The sequence below is a fragment of the Mobula hypostoma genome, chromosome 21 (genome assembly GCF_963921235.1).
Source record: "Mobula hypostoma chromosome 21, sMobHyp1.1, whole genome shotgun sequence".
NCBI classification, from domain to species: Eukaryota; Metazoa; Chordata; class Chondrichthyes; order Myliobatiformes; family Myliobatidae; genus Mobula; species Mobula hypostoma.
In genome coordinates this window covers 58,075,267-58,094,387 of record NC_086117.1, presented here as the reverse complement: position 1 = coordinate 58,094,387, position 19,121 = coordinate 58,075,267, and the positions used below count along the sequence as shown (strand labels likewise).

Here is a 19,121-nt window from a genome sequence, read left to right as displayed (position 1 = left end):
AAAGCAGTTTCCGAAAACAGCCTCTGACTGAGATAAGGTCTTGGCAACTGAGGAATGTCAGGAAGATGCCAGAATTTTGCCACTGTGGCACCATCTGCACACTTAGCTGTTGGTCAGGTTTAAATGTATACAGTCAGGCTCATAACAGCAGTAATGTACAGAGGGACATAGAGAGTCCATAGCTGACTTAAAATTGGAACACGAGCAGATTGTATAATAAAGGCATGTGGCATGCTGGCCTGCACTGGTTAAGCCATGGAGTACAAGAATAAGGAACTTTGGCTGAGTCGTACTTGGAGTATTATGTATAATTCTGGTTGTTCTATTACAGAAAGGATATGGAAGATCTGGGTGGAGTACAGAACAGGTTTATCAGAGTGCTGTCTTGATTAGTGGGTATAAGCTGTAAAGAGAGATTGGGCATTTATTTATTTATTGGTTGATTGATTGATTGGGATACAGTGCAGAGGAGGCCCTTCTGGTCCTTCGAGCCACACTGCTCAGCAATCCCCTGATTAACCCTAGCCTAAACATGGGACAATTTACAATCAGCAATTAACCTACCAACTGGTACATTTTTGGACTGAGGGAGGAAACTGGAGCACCCAGAGGAAACACACATGGTCACAGGGAGAACATACAAACTCCTCACAGATGGCGGCGGGAATTGAACCTGGGTTGCTTGTACTGTAAAGCATTGTGCTAACCACTACACTACCTGCCGCTTTTGTTTTCAGTAGAAATGGTGTTGCTTTGGTGAAATCAGATGTGTGAATGGTGTACAGAGTATTGATGAAAAGTAGTACTATTGTTTGCGTGTTATTAGTTTAGGCAGATTGTATTTGTCTATTATTGTGACTTTGAAGATCAGACCACATCTTATGAGTAATTAATGCAGAAAACCAGGTAATTACAAAGGATTCACAAACGTTTTCTTGCAAATGTATATATGCCTCAGACTTTTGCACTGTACTGTATACGTAGATATCTACATGTGTTCCATGTGCCATTCTACTCGCTTTGTAGAGTACATTTCCCTGAAGCCATTCTCTATCCTCACTGCATGTCAACAGCAGATGCATTAATTACATTTGGCCCCACAGGAGCATTCCCTGTGAGCTACTAACCAGATGTATACCACTACTTATCCCCAGGATCAGTGTCCAGGCAGCTCTCCCCTTCCCTGATGTCTCTCAGTGACAGCACTCTAAGCTTGAGCTGAAACTCTTCAAGATACAAGCACTTGCCACAAACTTGTTTGTCAGTAATCACAATGGTCTCCAGAAACAGCCAGTTATAGCGCAATAGTTGAACTATTCTATCAATACGACCTTATTTAATTCAACATTTTATTTAGGTCATCTTTTATACCTTGACTATGCAACTGATTAAGATACGAGTAAACCAAAAACGTATATTATTATACTATTCAATTTTAAGCACAAGAAAATCTGCAAATGCTGGAAATGAATAAACAATTGATGTTTCGGGCTGACACTCCTCTTCAGGACTAGAAAGGAAGGGGAAGACACCATAGGTGATGTGTTTCTCTTTCTTGGGTGTCAACATTTCTGAAGATCTATCCTGGCCCAAACATATCAATGCAGTTACAAAGAAGGCACGACAGTGGCTATATTTCATTGAGTCTGAGGAGATTTGGTATGTCACCAAAGCCACTCACAGACTTGGGCCATGACCCTTCATCAGAGACCTTTTGTTAACAATGCAGTATAACATTGTCTTGATAATGCAAAGTTTAGCAATGTCTTCTGCAAACACGATGATATTTTTCCACATCAATCGAAATATCAAACGGACAATAGGAAACCCATTAAGCATTGCTGATGTTGAAAAGTCCTGAATATTGACAGGTTAAGTGCTTTTGAAAGTTAAGTGAAAATCGAAGAATAGTTTATTTCAATCACAGATACTGCATCAATGCTGTCATACACCAGGGCCATTGTTTGCTGTTAGCACAAATCATGCAATCATCAGAGATCACAGAGGGGAAGATCAAAGTTCTCATTGTACTTTAATGCAGCAATTAACAATCCCTTTGGTTCTGTAAACTTGTTATGGCCGGGGATGATAATGGGGATAAGCTCCCACTACCTATTAAATGCTCCCAAATGAGTGTGCCTCAAATAACCTCTGACAACCAAGTCCAGCTCCTGGCCTTCATGTGTGGCTTCGCTACTACGCCTGGCAGAACTGTTTCTACCGATCGGAGAATAGACAATAGGTGCAGGAGTAGGCCATTCGGCCCTTCAAGCCAGCACCGCCATTCACTGTGGTCATGGCTGATCATCCACAATCAGTATCCAGTTCCTGCCTTATCCCCATAACCTTTGATTCCGCTATCTTTAAGAGCTCTATCCATCCCTTTCTTGAAAGCATCCAGAGACTTGGCCTCCACAGCCTTCTGGGGCAGAGCATTCCATACATCCACAATTCTCTGGGTGAAAAAGTTTTTCCTCAACTCCATTCTAAATGGCCTACCCCTTATTCTTAAACTGTGACCTCTGGTTCTAGGCTCACCCATCAGCGGGAACATGCTTCCTGCCTTCAGCGTGTCCAATTCCTTAATAATCTTATATGTTTCAATAAGATCCCCTCACAGCCTTCTAAATTCCAGAGTATACAAGCCCAGTCGCTCCAGTCTTTCGACATATGACAGTCCCACCATCCCGGAAATTAACCTTGTGAACCTATGCTGCACTCCCTCAATAGCAAGAATGTCCTTCCTCAAATCTGGAGACCAAAACTGCACACAGTACCCCAGGTGTGGTCTCACCAGGGCCCTGTACAGCTGCAGAAGGACCTCTCTGCTCTTATAGTCAATTCCCCTTTTTATGAAGGCCAGCATGCCATTAGCTTTCTTCACTGCCTGCTGTACTTGCATGCTTGCTTTCAGTGACTGATGTACAAGAACACATAGATCTTGTTGTGCTTCCCCTTTTCCTAACTTCACTCCATTTAGATAATAATCTACCTTCCTGTTCTTACCACCAAAGTGGATAACCTCACAATTATCCACATTAAACTGCATCTGCCATGCATCTGCCCACTCACCCAGCCTGTCCAAGTCACCCTGCAGTCTCATAACATCCTCCTCACATTTCACACTGCCACCCAGCTTTGTGTCATCCACAAATTTGCTAATGTTACTTTTAATTCCCTCATCTAAATCATTAATATATATTGTAAACAGCTGCGGTATCCCACTGGTCACCGCCTGCCATTCCGAAAGGGACCCGTTAATCGCTACTCTTTGTTTTCTGTCAGCCAACCAATTTTCAATCCATGTCAGTACTCTGCCCCCAGTACCATGTGCCCTAATCTTGCCCATTAATCTCCTATGTGGGACTTTATCAAAGGCTTTCTGAAACTCCAGGTACACTACATCCACTGGCTCTCCCTTGTCCATTTTCATAGTTACATCCTCAAAAAATTCCAGAAGATCAGTCAAGCATGATTTCCCCTTCGTAAATCCATGCTGACTCGGACCAATCCTGTTACTGCTATCCAGATGAGCCGTAATTTCATCTTTTATAATTGACTCCAGCATCTTTCCCACCACCGACGTCAGGCTAACCGGTCTATAATTCCGTTTTCTCTCTTCCTCCCTTTTGAAGAGAGGGACAACATTAGCCACCCCCCAATCCACAGGAACTGATCCTGAATCTATAGAACATTGGAAAATGATTAACAATGCGTCCACGATTTCTAAAGCCACCTCCTTAAGTACCCTGGGATGCAGACCATCAGGTCCCGCGGACTTATCAGCCTTCAGACCCAATAGCCTATCCAACACCATTTCCTGCCTAATATAAATTTCCTTCAATTCATCCATTACCAGTGGCAAAGGAGGGTTACTGGTGCCTTAAAACCAGTGAATTTGGGCAGATGGGGCTCATCAGCTCATCTAGGAGAAGGAAAACTCTGATCTCAAACCTCTGCTGCCTTGCAGCTGTACCCTCCCGTGGGGAAGGGTTCAGGAGTAAGCCCCCATAGAAAAAACCTGAGGCGGACTCCCTAAGATAGTCCTACATCGAGTTCAACATTGACTGGCAACTCCTGCGACGCTGGTGCCAAACTGTATCACTTTCTGCTGTTCCTTTGGGTTCATCAGATGTGTGGAGAGGGGGAGCTTGCTACCTGGGCAACAGCTTGCTGTCCATATTGTACTGCCCTGGCTTGCATATCTAAACAGCTAGGATGCAATATTCATGGTCGACCCTGACCAATGGAGGCCTTACAATCACTACCATATGTTTTGTTCCTGGTTTACATCTTCATGGAACATTCACATCTGGAGTACAGGCAGTGCTGAATCAGTACAAAACAGCTGGAAACAGATCTAATCATCCTTTTAGTAAACTTTGAATACTCAGGTCAGCTATCAATATATTCCCAAGAAAAGATGCCACAAATACAAATGTTTTTATAAAGGTCTGACATGTACGAAAATATGAAGGGCTACTGTGGGGAAATTATTTTGAGCCCACTGTTAATATCCTCTTAAAATTGGGTGGGACTACAAATAGAGGTCATGGGTTAAGAATGAAAGGTGAAACATTTGAACACGAGAAACATCTTCATTCAGGGGTGGTGAGTGTGGAATGAGCTGCCAGCACAAGTGGTGCATGCGAACTCGATTTCAACGTTTAAGAGAAGTTTGGATAGGTGCATAGATGGTAGGGGTATGGAGGGCTCTGGTCCCAGTGCAGGTCGATCAGAGTAGGAAGTTTAAATGGTTCAGCACATACTTGACAGGCTGAATGTCCTCCTTCTGTGCTGTACTTTTCTATAAATCTATGACACCAGTAATATAACTTACTTAAAAGTTTATTTTGAAGGATCATGGGCAGTTAGAATGGTTCAAGACATCAGACTGTCATAAAGACTTGAAAAATTTAACATCAATACCTTATATGATAATGAATGTAATGTACATCGTCATAATATTTTTTTTGTTTGGGATGTATAGTGAAAATGTTCCTGTTGGTTTAATTCTTTTTCTCCCCTCATCTCCTTCATTTTCCTTAACCTGTTGACTTTTTCAACTCAGTTATGAAGACCTTCTAAAGAAATCCCAGCCATGCAAACAAGTGTGAGGTGCTACACTTTGGTACGATCAACCAGGGTAGGTCTTACAGAGTGAATGGTAGGGCACTGAGGAGTGTGGTAGAACAAAGGGATTTGAGAATATAGGTCCATAATTCATTGAAAGTGGCATCACAGGTAGATAGAGTCGTAAAAGGTTTTGGTACATTGGCCTTAATAAATCAAAGTATTGAGTACAGGAGTTGGGATGTTATGTAGAAGTTGTATAAACTTCTGGACAGACTTGTTCTGGAGCTGCTCCGGCCTATGGTCAGGCCACACTTAGATCCCCTCCAGTTCGCCTACCAGCCCCGACTAGGAGTTGAGGATGCCATCGTCTACCTGCTGAACCGTGTCTACGCCCGCCTGGACAAGCCAGCGAGCACTGTGAGGGTCATGTTTTTTGACTTCTCCAGCACGTTCAACACCATCCGCCCTGCTCTGCTGGGATGCAGGTGGATGCTTCCCTGGTATCATGGATTCTTGGTTACCTGACTGGCAGACCATAGTACGTGTGCTTGCAACACTGTGTGTCTGACAGAGTGATCAGCAGCACTGGGGCTCCACAGGGGACTGTCTTGTCTCCCTTTCTCTTCACCATTTACACCTTGGACTTCAACTACTGCAGAGTCTTGTCATCTTCAGAAGTTTTCGGATGACTCTGCCATAGTTGGATGCATCAGCAAGGGATATGAGGTTGAGTACAGGTCTACGGTAGGAAACTAGGTGTGAGCAGAATTATCTGCAGCTTAATGTGAAAAAGACTAAGGAGCTGGTGGTAGACCTGAGGAGAGCTAAGGTACCGGTGACCCGTTACCATCCAGGGGGTCAGTGTGGACATGGTGGAGGATTACAAATACCTGGGGATACAAATTGACAATAAACTGGACTGGTCTAAGAACACTGAGGCTGTCTACAAGAAGGGTCAGAGCCGTCTCTATTTCCTGAGGAGACTGAGGTCCTTTAACATCTGCCGGACGATGCTGAGGATGTTCTACGAGTCTGTGGTGGCCAGTGCTATCATGTTTGCTGTTGTGTGCTGGGGCAGCAGGCTGAGGGTAGCAGACACCAACAGAATCAACAAACTCATTCGTAAGGCCAGTGATGTTGTGGGGATGGAACTGGACTCTCTCATGGTGGTGTCTGAAAAGAGGATGCTGTCCAAGTTGCATGCCATCTTGGACAATGTCTCCCATCCACTACATAATGTACTGGGTAGGCATAGGAGTACATTCAGCCAGAGACTCATTTCTCCGAGATGCAGCACAGAGCGTCATAGGAAGTCATTCCTGCCTGTGGCCATCAAACTTTACAACTCCTCCCTTGGAGGGTCAGACACCATGTGCCGATAGGCTGGTCCTGGACTTAATTCATAATTTACTGGCATAATTTACATATTACTATTTAACTATTTATGGTTCTATTACTATTATTTATGGTGCAACTGTAACGAAAACCAATTTCCCCCGGGATCAGTAAAGTATTACTATGACTATAACATTGGTGAGGCCTAATTTATGTATTCTGTGCAGTTTTGGTCACCTACCTACAGGAAAGATGTAAATAAGATTGAAAGAGTGCAGAGAAAATTTGCAAGGATGTTGCCAGGACTTGTGGACCTGAGTTATAAGGGAAGATTGAATAGGTTAGTACTTCATTCTTGGAGCATAAGTGAATGAGGGGAGATTTCACAGAGGTATACAAAATTATGAGGGGTATAGGGCAAATGCAAGCAGGTTTTGCCCACTGAGTTTGGATGGGATTACAACTAGAGGTCTTGGATTAAGGGTGAAAGGTGAAAAGTTTAAGAACACGAGAAGAAACTACTTCAGAGGATGGTGAGAGTGTGGAATGAGCTGCCGGAACAAGTGGAGCATGCAAGCTCGTTTCAACATTTAAGAGAAGTTTGGATAAGAACATAGATGGTCGGGGTATGGAGGGCTGTGGTCCAGGTGCAGTTCGATGGGAATAGGCAGTTTAAATGGCTTAGCACTGACTAAGTGGGCCAAAGGACCTGTTTCTGTGCTGTAATTTTCTATGACTCTATGCTTAACTATCAAAACTACATGGGTAGAGATAGAGCCATGCAGTCTTAGACTGCACAACTGAAGCGACAAAAGACAGAAATCCAATCCTTGCTCCAAAATCCAAGGGAAGAATAGACAGAAGAAATTCATTACGAAGGTGCACAAAGATTAGAAATCTGCATAATTCTGTATGGTGCATTAGACTGAAGTTTTGGAGTTATGTGCTTGCAATAAAAGAAAGTTAGTTTGAATTTGGACCACAATGCACATTTGACAGTTTATCAGAAAGGATTCCACATTACTTTAGTGCAGATAATGTGGAAAGAAAATGTTAGAAGCTTTATAAAAAACTACAGACATTCATTTTAAGAAGCTTTAAAGCCTGATTTATTAATTTATTTTTATTTGGAGATACAGCACAGAACATTCCGGCCTAATGAACTGCGCTGCCAGCAAGCCACCTATTTAGCCAAAACCTAATCACAGGACACCTCCAAGAGGGCCACAATCTTGTCGTAGGATTTGGAGGCTTGTGTGCCTCAATGACCCAGACAGCTATGTTAGCTGGAGTCAGGGCTTTATGCTTTCACCCATGGTAGGGTCACCCAATCCAAACAAGTCAAAGGGTAGAGGCCAGGCTAAGAGAGGTCCACCAGTCCTCCAGGTTTGGAGGTTTAACTCAGAGCTAACAACCTGACGGGTAAATCAAAATTGTTACGGAAACAGCAATGAACAATCCTTCTATATCTCTGTGAGACGGTGTGGACAGACAAAGATGGAGGATCTTTGTTGCTTCCTTAAATGCCAGCACCATAATGGGCAGTTAAAAAAACAGGGCAATGTACAAACGTATAATGACCAATTGACCTACTAACCAGTACATCTTTGGAGTATGGGAGGAAACTGGAGCACCCGGAGGAAACCGGAGCACCCGGAGGAAACCCTTTTGGTCATGAGGAGAAAGTAAAAGCACCTTGCAGCTCATGCCAGAATTGAACTCTGATACGACCTGAGCTGTAAAATCATCACACTACAGCAGTGCCCAAAATTACCTCACTTAAAATTCATTGGAAACTAATCAGCCCATCAGCCCAAATTTTTTCCACTGAGCAGCAATGAGTACTTTATCTTTTTTTTCTAATGTGATATTTACTGTAACCATGCAAAGCCACCTTATAACATGATCAAAACATCACTAACTAGCTAGCTAGCTTTCAATTAGTTGGCTTGTCCCACAGTCATTGTTGCATTAACTGAATTCAACAAAGATATTAGGAAGACTTGCCCTTCTTGAGTTTTGGAGGGCAAGACTGTTCCTTTTAAAATCCAATATACAAAGCAGAAAGTTGTGAACTCAGTCAGCTCCATCATGGGCACGAGCATCCCACCCCCCTCCACCCCCGCCAGCAGCCAGGACATCTTCAAAAAGTAATGTCTCAAAAAGGCAGCATTCATCAGTAAGGAGGTACAGAAGCCTGAAGGCACACACGCAGCGATTTGAGAACAGCTTATTTCCCTCAGCCATCAATCTTCTTAATGGACATTGAACAGTACCTCACTATGTTCCCCAGTTTTTTGCACTACTTTGGAGGCTTGTGTGCTCAATGACCCAGAGAGCTACTGTATGTTGGCTGGAGTCAGGGCTTATGCTTTGGCTCTTGGTAGAGTCATCAGTAGAATGCTACTGACATGATGAGGGAAACCCTGAACACCAGAGATTGAGGATCTGCATTTCTATCCTAATTGCCAGCGGTGTAATAGGCAGTAGGTAAAATTGTTACTGTAATTTACAGTTTTTATGTATTGCATTGTACTGCTGCCTCATAACAGCAAATTTCATGACATATGCCACTGATATTAAATCTGAATGTGATCATTTTGATTTTTAAAATAAAAATTTTTACTGTAATGCATAGTATTTAACTAAATGGTACCACATGCAAACAGTTAAACGATAATAAAGTGGGAGCATGATTGGACAGGAAATAAATGAGACAATATGCGTCTCCTACTCTCAGCTGAGGAATTGATCTTGTCTTCCATTCCCCGAACAGAAAGTTATTAATCTTTTCAATTAATGCATGCACACAGCTCCCTAAAGTGGAAACTAAGCCATTATATCGATAGTTGGGCCCTGAGAGCATTATTGTGGCGTACAATTATTGTATATACTGTACCAGTAGGTACCAGGAAAGTCCGACGCAGTATTAAGGCACCAAAACTGCAAAGTTACCAAGTTTATTAAGTGAATCGCATTTATGGTTCAAATTATATAAAGGGCAATTCAAAACCTTCTTGATAAGCTGTCACTAGCCCCAAGTGTCCATGGTTCAAATCAACAAATATTTGTTCATTTTGCATTATTTACACAATTACAAAGTATTTGTGTGTGATATTAAATTAATCCCTGAAAGTCTCATGCAAAAGACAGGTTATTATACACATTCTTCAGCTTCTGTGATGTGGTGAGGAAATAACTGTAGTCATCCACTGTAACAATGCAAAGCCACTTTTCATAAGTTGTTGTTGCTCCTTCTCATGCCTTGACATGCACTGGGCAACATCTTTTGCTGTTTCCTTAGCATTTTTCCTTTTTTTTCCCCCTACAAGGCTGAATTACTAGCTACAACCCAGCACAAATGGAAAGCAATGGGCTGACTGGATTCGAACCCGGGACAACTCACCTCGAAGTCCGGTGCTGATGCCACAACACCAGTGGCTACCATAAGTGGAAACTCCAAAACCACAGCATCATCAAAACATCACCAGTTCACTAGTTCTCAACTGATTACATTTAGTTTTTGGTTAATCAGCCCTGAACGATCGTATGGTTTAAAAAAAAACAATTCTAAAAAGATTAGCTTTATTTGTCATACGTAAATTAAAGTATACATTAAAATGCATCATCTGTGTCAAAACAAATCTGCGAGGATTGTAGTTAAGGGAAGCTTGCAAGTGTTGCCATGTTTCCTGCCAACATAGCATACCCACAAGTTATTAACGGTAACTGTACATCTTTGGACTGTGGGAGGAAATCGGAGCATCTGGAGAAAGCCCATGTGGTCATGGGGAGAATGTACAAACTCTTCACCAACAGTAGCAGGAATTCAAAGGTCCACAAGGTTCAAAGGTTTATTTCTTTATCAAAGTATGTATGCAGAGTACAACTGAGATTTGTCTTCTCTAGATAGCCATAAAATACAGAAAACCATATAAGTAGTGGAAAGAAAGACATCAATGGCCCTCCCAACAAGAAAAAAAAACAAACCCCAAATACACCCAACCCCTCACTCGCACAAAAACTGACCGATCACCCAAATCTCCAGCCTGCCAGCTGGCAACAAGAAAGAATCGGTGATAACACCAGAAAAACATAGAACTGAAAGAGGCCAAATTGAACTACAGTCCAAACTCAGAATTTGATAACATCTCTGAGAGTATCAGGACCCAGTGGCCTCTCTGAGAGCAGCGACACGAACCAACGGCCTCTCCGAGGCCAACAATCAGTGATCACTGGTGCTATAGAGCGATTATTTGATCAGATCTGCAGTAGATCTGGCAGACTAGTGTTCAGGAACGGATAGAACACAAACTTGGATTTGTGACTTTTTAATTATATTGATTCATTTGCTGCATGTTGATTTGTCAGCAACAATGGTACTTATTCCTCCAAGGAGACTACAACCTTGTTGAGTTTTGGCATGCCTCATAACCTTGAGGGCAATGTTGGCTGGAGCCTGGGATTTATGCTTTGGCTCTTGGTAGGGTCACCCATGTCAAACAGGTCAAAGGGTAGAGGCCAGACTAAGAGTGGCCCACCGGTCCTTCAGGTTTGGGGGTTCAGCTCAGGGCTAACAATTCTGAATGGCTAAAAAAAATTGCTACAGAAACAGCAATGAAGAATCCTTCTACATCTGAGTGAGACGGTAATCCCGAGTCTCCACTTAGGATTTGTGTAACTGACAGTAGCAAAAACTGAGAGGAATCTACTGACATGATGAGGGAAGCCCTGAACACTGCCAGAGATGGAAGATTTCCTTCATTGCTGCCCTAACAGCCAGTGGTGTAATTGGCAGACAGAGAGACTGATAGTTATTATCATAGAGGCATTAAGTGTCAATCACATGGTGGTGCAGCTGCTGATTTCAAAATCTTTGTGGAGTTTGCACGTTCTTGCTGTGATCACATGGGTTTCCCCAGATGCTCCCATTCCTTCTTCATCTCAAAAACATGTTGGTTTAGAGGAGAATTTACTGTAAATTAACCTAAGAATCTAGAATCTGGCCTGGGGAAAATATAGGGAGATTAGGTTGGGTCAAGGTAAATGTATGGGACTTTGTGCAGGATGAGTATAAATCGGTGCTTGATGGCTGGCATAAGCCTGGTAGGCCTAATGACACACTTGATACACCGTTGGGTCTGGAACCAAGGACAGGCCCGACCAAATAAAGGTGGCAGATTTTCTTTAACATCATGGGCAGAACGACTCAGAAGGATTTTTTGTAAATATATAGTAGTCTAACATTACTGATAACTTTTTTTTCAAATGCCAGATGTAATTAATTTAAACTCACAGATGCCATGATGGAATTAAATTTGGTTTTCTAGCTCAATAATTATAGCAGTCTTTCCTGTGCTGTATCTCTTTTGTGTGTGTTGCTTTAAATTATAAAATTGTTGCAATTAAAAATACAGTGAAAGATGCTGACTGATTGACCCCATCAGTGGTTAAAAAGATTAAATGGTGAATGGGTATCAATTTAACATTGTAAAACTAAGAAACTGGCTGCATTTAAGTTTTAATAATCCAACTAGTTCAATGTTAATGAGTGAAATACAGGCTGAACAAGATTTGCTTGCAAATGCAAGGAAATTTGCAGATGCTGAGAATCCAAAGCAATATGCACAAAAATGCTGGAGGAACTCAGCAGGCCCAAAACGTCATTCGTTTACTCTTTTCCACAGATGCTGCCTGGCCTGCTGAGTTCCTCCAGCATTTTTGTGCAGGTTGCTTAAGATTTGCTTGCAACTGGCTAATCTTGCCCTGTCAGTTGTTAACGTTATCTTCTGAGCTGGTTTACTGGCGAAAGCAACAACACAGGTTAAACATTAGCTACAATTTCTTGCCATGTCAAAGTCATAACCGATGATTTCTGATGGATCACACCTGCCTCCAGTTTTCACTGCACCACTAGTTTGCAGTGAGAACACGTACAATAAAAGAAAATTGTAATACAAACAAAACTATTTGCCAGCAGAAATTGTTTGTCTATTGCTGCAATCAAATTGAAATTAGGATATTTTATGAAGCCATTTAAATTCCACAGTTTTTCAAAAAATCTATAACTTAAATCTTTTTTCTGAAAGGTCTTGTGTTAAATTGCACTTATTCCTGAAACTATAACATTACTTGAACTTTAAAAAAATCACAAAGGCTTGGAGCAGCATGGTAGCATAGTGGTTAACACAATGCTTTTACAGTACGGGCTATCTGGATTCAATTCTCATCGCCACCAGTAAGGAGTTTCTGTGTTCTCCCCATGACTTGGTGGGTTTTCTCCAGGTGCTCTGGTTTCCTCCCAGAAAACACCAGAGTTGGTAGGTTAATTGGTTATTGTAAATTGTCCCATGATTAGGCTGGGGTTAAATACTGGATTGCTGGCAGCGTAGCTTGAAGTGTCATAAGGGACTACTCCACGCTACATCTCAACAATAAAAAAATTAAATAACTAGCTTGCCATCGTAAACAGAAGTTGGATTGAGAAACCTCAGTATGGAAAAAAGGCATTATCTTGGAAATAATTTGGTAGAGCATTGTGAGCTGAAGCAGAGACATATAAATTTGTTCCACCTCTGCCAGAAGAATAAAGATAAGCAAACCCAATTTCCCTCCGCGTCAGTAGGAATATTCTGCAGGGTGACAGAAGCTGTTGGTTAGGTTGGATTAAACAGATGCCCATTGACCGACAACACAAATTACTTGTCACATTTTTTTCCTATAAACAGCTGAAGATGTATGGTCTGGCAGACAAAAGTTAACATCTAAGCAATTGTGTCAGTTTGCCAAAATAAGCAATACTTATCTGCACAGCGTCTGATGAGATACTAAAGGGAAGGGACAAGAAGCAACACCATCGATTGCTGCTGCCGCCTCTCCTGCCAAGGCAGCTGTCTTCAGGTGATATCTGTATGTATGATGCTTTCATTGCTCTAAGTGCCCTGTTCAAGCAACCAGCATTCCATCCATCATCAGTCATTAGGAAAGCTATTGGCAGCCAATTAACTAGAGAGGGCCCGAGCTGTGAAACAAATCGGGATCAGTTCATCTTCCAACCTTCGGCTGCAGGCAGCTGGAATTTGCCACAGAGGACTGTCACATCTGGTTTCCTTCTCTATATACAACCCATTCCATAAGCTGTCAAAATGGATTTAGAACTAAATCAGAGGAATGCTGTAGTGACAGTGGCAAATAGGGGAGTGTGCAAGGAAGCAAGCTTTGTAGGAGCCAAGTATTGGTTTAACTGCAGGATTATAACAAAGTTGACATGATGGCATGAAGACGTTTTATATTTCATTTACGAAACAATAAATAAATACTATTGTTGGTTTGATGTTAACAGATGCTCACTCGTCAGTAAACAAAATACTGGAGCACATCTTTCTTCGAATATACCTGTCAAAAAACACATTTTTCTGCTGTGTGGTCTTGCTGAATATGTATTTAAAAGCCCTCAAATCTCTCATTTATTTATCAGTATTTGGCTGTTTTCCCCTCAAACCAGTTCCTGGAGGAAACCTGCTGTGGAAATGATGTTTGGCGTTCTATTTCACTTAGAAGCATTGACACTTTTCTGCTAACTGCGGGTGGGTGAGGAAGATGCAGACTTTTCCATGAAAGTCAGAACAATGTTATCTTAGCAATGCTTCGCCACGGTAGCATAGCATTTTAGCATGAAGCTATTACAGCTTAGGGCATCGGAGTTCAATTCCGACGTCATCTGTATGTTCTCCCTGTGGAATGCGTAGATTTACTCTGGGTGCTCTGGTTTCCTCCCACAATCCAAAGATGCACCAGTTAGTAGTTAACTGGTCATTGTAAACTAGGGTTCAATCAGGGATTGTTAGGCGGCATGCTCAAAGTGCCGGAAGGGACTATTCCACACTGCATCTCAACAAATAAACATGACTTCCTACAAAAGTTGACTGCAGCGGAAAAACCAGAATCAAAACAATTGCTGCTGCCGGCAACCCTACAAACTTGTATTATTTGCATGATGTGCCCTACTCCTGTAATATTTGATCCAAATGTCAAGGATACATATTTCGATCCTTTATTAGCAAATGTACAATATTGAAGTGAAGAAACATTAGCATTATTGAGCGATATCCAGTGCTCAACAAAAGGTACTACCTCTGCAAACAGCCATGAAATAAGCAAGAATACGGAACTTATTCCCCTCTGCTTTTACCACGCCCCTACTCATGTTACTAGTTACAATAATAAACATAACTGCACAACACAGAACACAACACAGACAGAACAGGTACATAGCTGCCGCAATTACTATAAACTGCAAGATGAAGCTGCTTTGGTCAGGTGGTGTGCTATTGCTGCCAGTTCATGACATAAAGGGCCTCAGCCAAACTAAAGCATTCATTAGGGTTGGTCAGATAGGCAACAATTTCCATAACAATGCATGCCCTTGATTGATGGCATCAGCAAATCAATAATATTTTATTTGGTATTGTCACCAGTCTCTTATAACTTATGTCAGAAGCTAATGTCAATGAAACACAGGGCTTGCACAATTGCAGTCTCCTTGGTGCTGACTTGATTTTCTGAGCATGTATCTGACACACTGTTGATCACTTAGTCATCCCCTCAAATTATTGATAACCATCTTTAGTTACGTCTATGTAATTTTTTTTTGAAAACATTAAAACAGTTAAAATATTTCCTAAGATATTTTTAGTAGTAAGAATAAGCTAATTCCATTAAAACGAAACCAAACACAATTTGAGCTCCTAAAATGGGAAACACAAGTGTATGGTTTTCGAATGAAGTTTAATAAAAACAGACACGATCACAATGAATTATTTATATGGTGTTTCTTTGTTCGATTGCACCCCAACTAGAGAGCTACTTTCCTTAGTCTTGAATTTTCCTCAAGCAGACTGGATACATTTATTTTATTTATTAACAGCCTTGGCTAAAGCCTTCAAAAATCCCTAATCTCAAGGCGTTTCACGAACTTTCCTGCTGAATTAATGAACAGTAGCTATGTTCTTTCCTAAAGACCCTGATGCACTGATATATCTGCTAATACCTTTAAAGCCCTGCTCTTTGGGTGTATTCAATCACACTTAACTGAGATTAAATAGAGTTAAGCACTTGTGCACCTGCATTTGATTTTCATATTAAAACGATTTGGTTAACTTTGCCTATGTGACAACAATCAATCCCGGTCTCAAGTGAATTATTTGCATGAACACAAAGCATAGCATGCCTCCAAGTGTTTGTTTTCTTCATACAATGGCAGAGTTGTAGCTTGCAGTTATGCCTTTTATTTGATTAGACATTCCTAACATATGAACATGTCTGCAACTCTAAGGCATCATAGTTGGCGCGCAAAGGCATGATTAAACATGCAGTGTAACCATGGGTGATTGGCTTGGGCGGTTCTCTTCTGATTGCATGGCCCTGTTAGGCATTGATAATTTTTGATGCCGCAGGCCTAGTTCCTTTGTTTGGTGGAAAGGCAGGCGGTATGGGAGCTGTGTAGCCTTGGTTGCAGCGAGGATTTGGCCTCAAGCCACAAGCTTGCCTGTTACTGCAGTCCAACGAGAGATGTCAGAGGCAGTGCAGCGTGGCATCTGTGCTCAGTTGGGGGCTGGGCTCTCCAGTGTTTGACCAATGGAATGACAGGCTGGATTGCGTGTGTCTGCCTGCGCTCTGCCAGGAGACTGTACCATCAATTTGCAGGACCTGTCACTCAAGGTCCGAGACTATATATGTTGTTTTTTTTACATGATTATGTATTTCTTTGTTTGCCATTTTGAATGTGTTGTGTATGTTTTACATCTCAGTCCCAGGGGAAAGATGCATCCATGTATCATTGAATAATAATTAAACTTAAATTTTATTTGATTTGATGCACGCAAACAAGGAGCAAGCCACTTAAACCCGAGTCTGCCCTGCTATTCAGTGACATCATGTCTAGTCTGATTTTAACATCATCTCCACATTCCCATCTATCTGCAGTAATCTTTCACACCCATGCTTAATAAAGAATCCATCCAAGAAGTCTACTTAAAGCTATTGAAAGGTTGTGTTTCCACTGTCCTTTGAGAAAGAGACCCCTAACGCTCACATGAAAGAAAATCTTATCCTAAATAAGCTATACCTTGGTTTCAAACAGCAGTAGCCAAAAACAAGGCAAAGCCCAAGGTTTTAAATAGTCATAATGGAATAACTTCATTTTTTGAATTTGCGTTATTTGACCGTGGTGAAAAGTTCAAGTTCATTATCATTCACACATGGATATAGTCCAATAAAACAGTGTTGCTTTGGGGACAAGGTGCTAAACACATTACCGAACAGCACACAGCACATATGGTTTTGTTAGCAGAAAAATGTAGTCATGAAAAAAATACTAAGCCCAAGTCCCAATGGCATGACCTGTAGTTGATGGAACATGGCAAGTTGTCTTGGTTTAGCTTGTTCTTTCACTGAGTGAACACCAGAGGGCAGCACCAACAGAAGGGGCCAGTCCCCGACCCAGTACAGATTCCAACAAACAATATCATTGGCCCAATATTATCTATGTTTTCAAAAGTCACTATCCAAGCTAGCACAGCCTATTCCAAACTTCAAGAATCTTTGTCTGTTAAAAGTTACACACTTAATTGCTATTTTCTCCAATTATTGCTCATTCATCTCTTCCTCTGACAGGTCCCTAATTGCTCAGCCAATTTTGTACAGCAGGAGTGAACATGCCAAGCAGTTGATGTAAATCACAAAATATTGGAAAGAATAGGTTCTGAAGTTTTTGGATGCTGAAGCAGGGCCTTGAAAGAGATAGGAAATGGAAGTGATGTTATGGGGAGCCAAGGGGGCATCTAAATCTTTCTGTTTCAGTCACTGAAAGCAGATCGCTAGGAAAAATAGTCCAGACAGTTCCACAAGCTTGCTCACTATTCCGTAAGATGATAACTTTGTCTGATCATTGACCTGATGTTATAATTTAAAGCTTTTGGCTGTGTTGCCTTCATATAGAATTTTTTATCTGACATGCACATCCTCTTTCCTTTTCAGACAATCAAAATACTCCAGGTCTTTGGATTTCTTTCCTCGCCACCTTGTCTGGGCCTATTCTACATCCGTGAAGCTCCAAGTATACTTTGAGATGCTATAAATAAAATAAATTTAATTGAATGTTTGTGAAAGAATATACAATTCTGTGAAATGCTTATAGGCAGTTGATAATGAATCACAATTTGGTTCCAACTAAGTAAATGTTGTAGGTCATTCAGCTGAGCCATTGGTTTAATGTTACACATATCCAAGGAAAGCAATGGTCAGACTTTGATATGTTCAATAAATTCTAAGGCTGAATTCTCCTCTTCCACAGTCCTGATCTACAATTAATCTGGAATGGGGAATAAACCACACACAACTGCTCATTTTGGCAAACAAGACTGTTACTCCCAAACATAAGAGATGCTGGAAATCTGGAGCAATACGCACAAAATGCTGGAGGATCGCAGCCATTAAGGTGGCATCAATGGAGGGGAATAAACAGTTGATATTTTGGGCTGACAACTTCCATCAAGACTGACAAAGGGTCTCAGCCTGAAATGTCATGAGACCCTTTATCAGCCTTGATGGAGGATCTTGGCCTGAAACGACTGTTTATTCCCCTCCATAGATGCTGCCTGACCTGTTGAGTTCCTTCAGCATTTTGTGTTGCATTACTCACTGAATTCCTCAATTACCTTGACTACATTACAATCAGCTTAGTGAACATTAAGACCACATACAGACCCGCAACTTGAATTACCTTTACTAATCAAAGCATGTGATTCTTGAATACTTTGTAGACAAGGCTTAGCAACCTTGCTGCTTGCACACATCAACCCCTCTACACATCCCTCTACACTGGCAGCAGTAAGCAAGTCAATATAAATCACACTGGTCTACTTTTCCCCGATCCAAATTGTCCTCTTAGGAACACTTCTCCACCTATACTTATGGGTGGTGGGGTATCTGCCAGAGGAGGTGTAAGGTGCTCCTTCCCTCCACTAGCCTGCAGGTCACCCTTGGGCAAGGTGTAGCACCTGCTTAGCCTTTCGATCAGGGTTACATGAAGCCTTCGAGCAGGTGGTGGATGGTCGTATGAACAGCTGGTGCTTATCACATGTACTGGTTATACAACCACTGACACCAGGCAGACAATCTCTGAAGAGTGTTGATAATGGCTGGGGTCACCCGTCTTGTAAAGACACTGCCCAGAAGGCAATGGCAAACCACTTCTGTAGAAAAATTTGACCAGAACAATCATGACCGTGGATAGACCATGGTCGCCCACATCATACGACACGGCACATGATGATGATGACGACGACGACGATACCTAACAACAAACCTGCTTTATCAAGAGTATGACAAGAGTGTTTAGTTACTCATGCCCAAGGCACAGCTCTTTAAGTGTCAGGTTTGAATGTCAATAGAGGATGCATTACCAACTGGACAGGACAAAGTCTGATCTCTTTTCTGCTTGACTCAACTTTCACCTCTTTTGTTTAAGGAACACTAACTTCTTGGAGAATTCATAAAGTCTCTAGAGCAGGGGTTCCCAACCTGGGGTCCACAGACCCATCAGTTAATGGTAGGGGTCCATGGCATAAAAATGATTGGGAACCCCCTTTCTCAAAGGATGAGGGAGTTGAATCTGTTAATTTAAACATTTAGATGAAGTTTAGATAAGC

At 41.7% G+C, this 19,121-nt stretch overlaps 1 protein-coding gene and 1 long non-coding RNA gene across 16 annotated transcripts in view; one reads left to right on the top strand and one right to left on the bottom strand.

The window, feature by feature from the left end:
• The window catches only part of LOC134360043 (uncharacterized), a 28,545-nt gene extending 18,199 nt beyond the window's left edge, over positions 1 to 10,346 (top strand). The window contains exon 3 of the long non-coding RNA XR_010021236.1: positions 9,744 to 10,346. This is a non-coding gene — a long non-coding RNA (uncharacterized LOC134360043). The remainder of the gene's footprint in view (positions 1 to 9,743) is intronic.
• Positions 1 to 19,121, bottom strand: part of fbrsl1 (fibrosin-like 1) — a 1,030,575-nt gene that overhangs the window by 72,089 nt on the left and 939,365 nt on the right. The gene's annotated exons all lie outside the window — the stretch shown is intronic.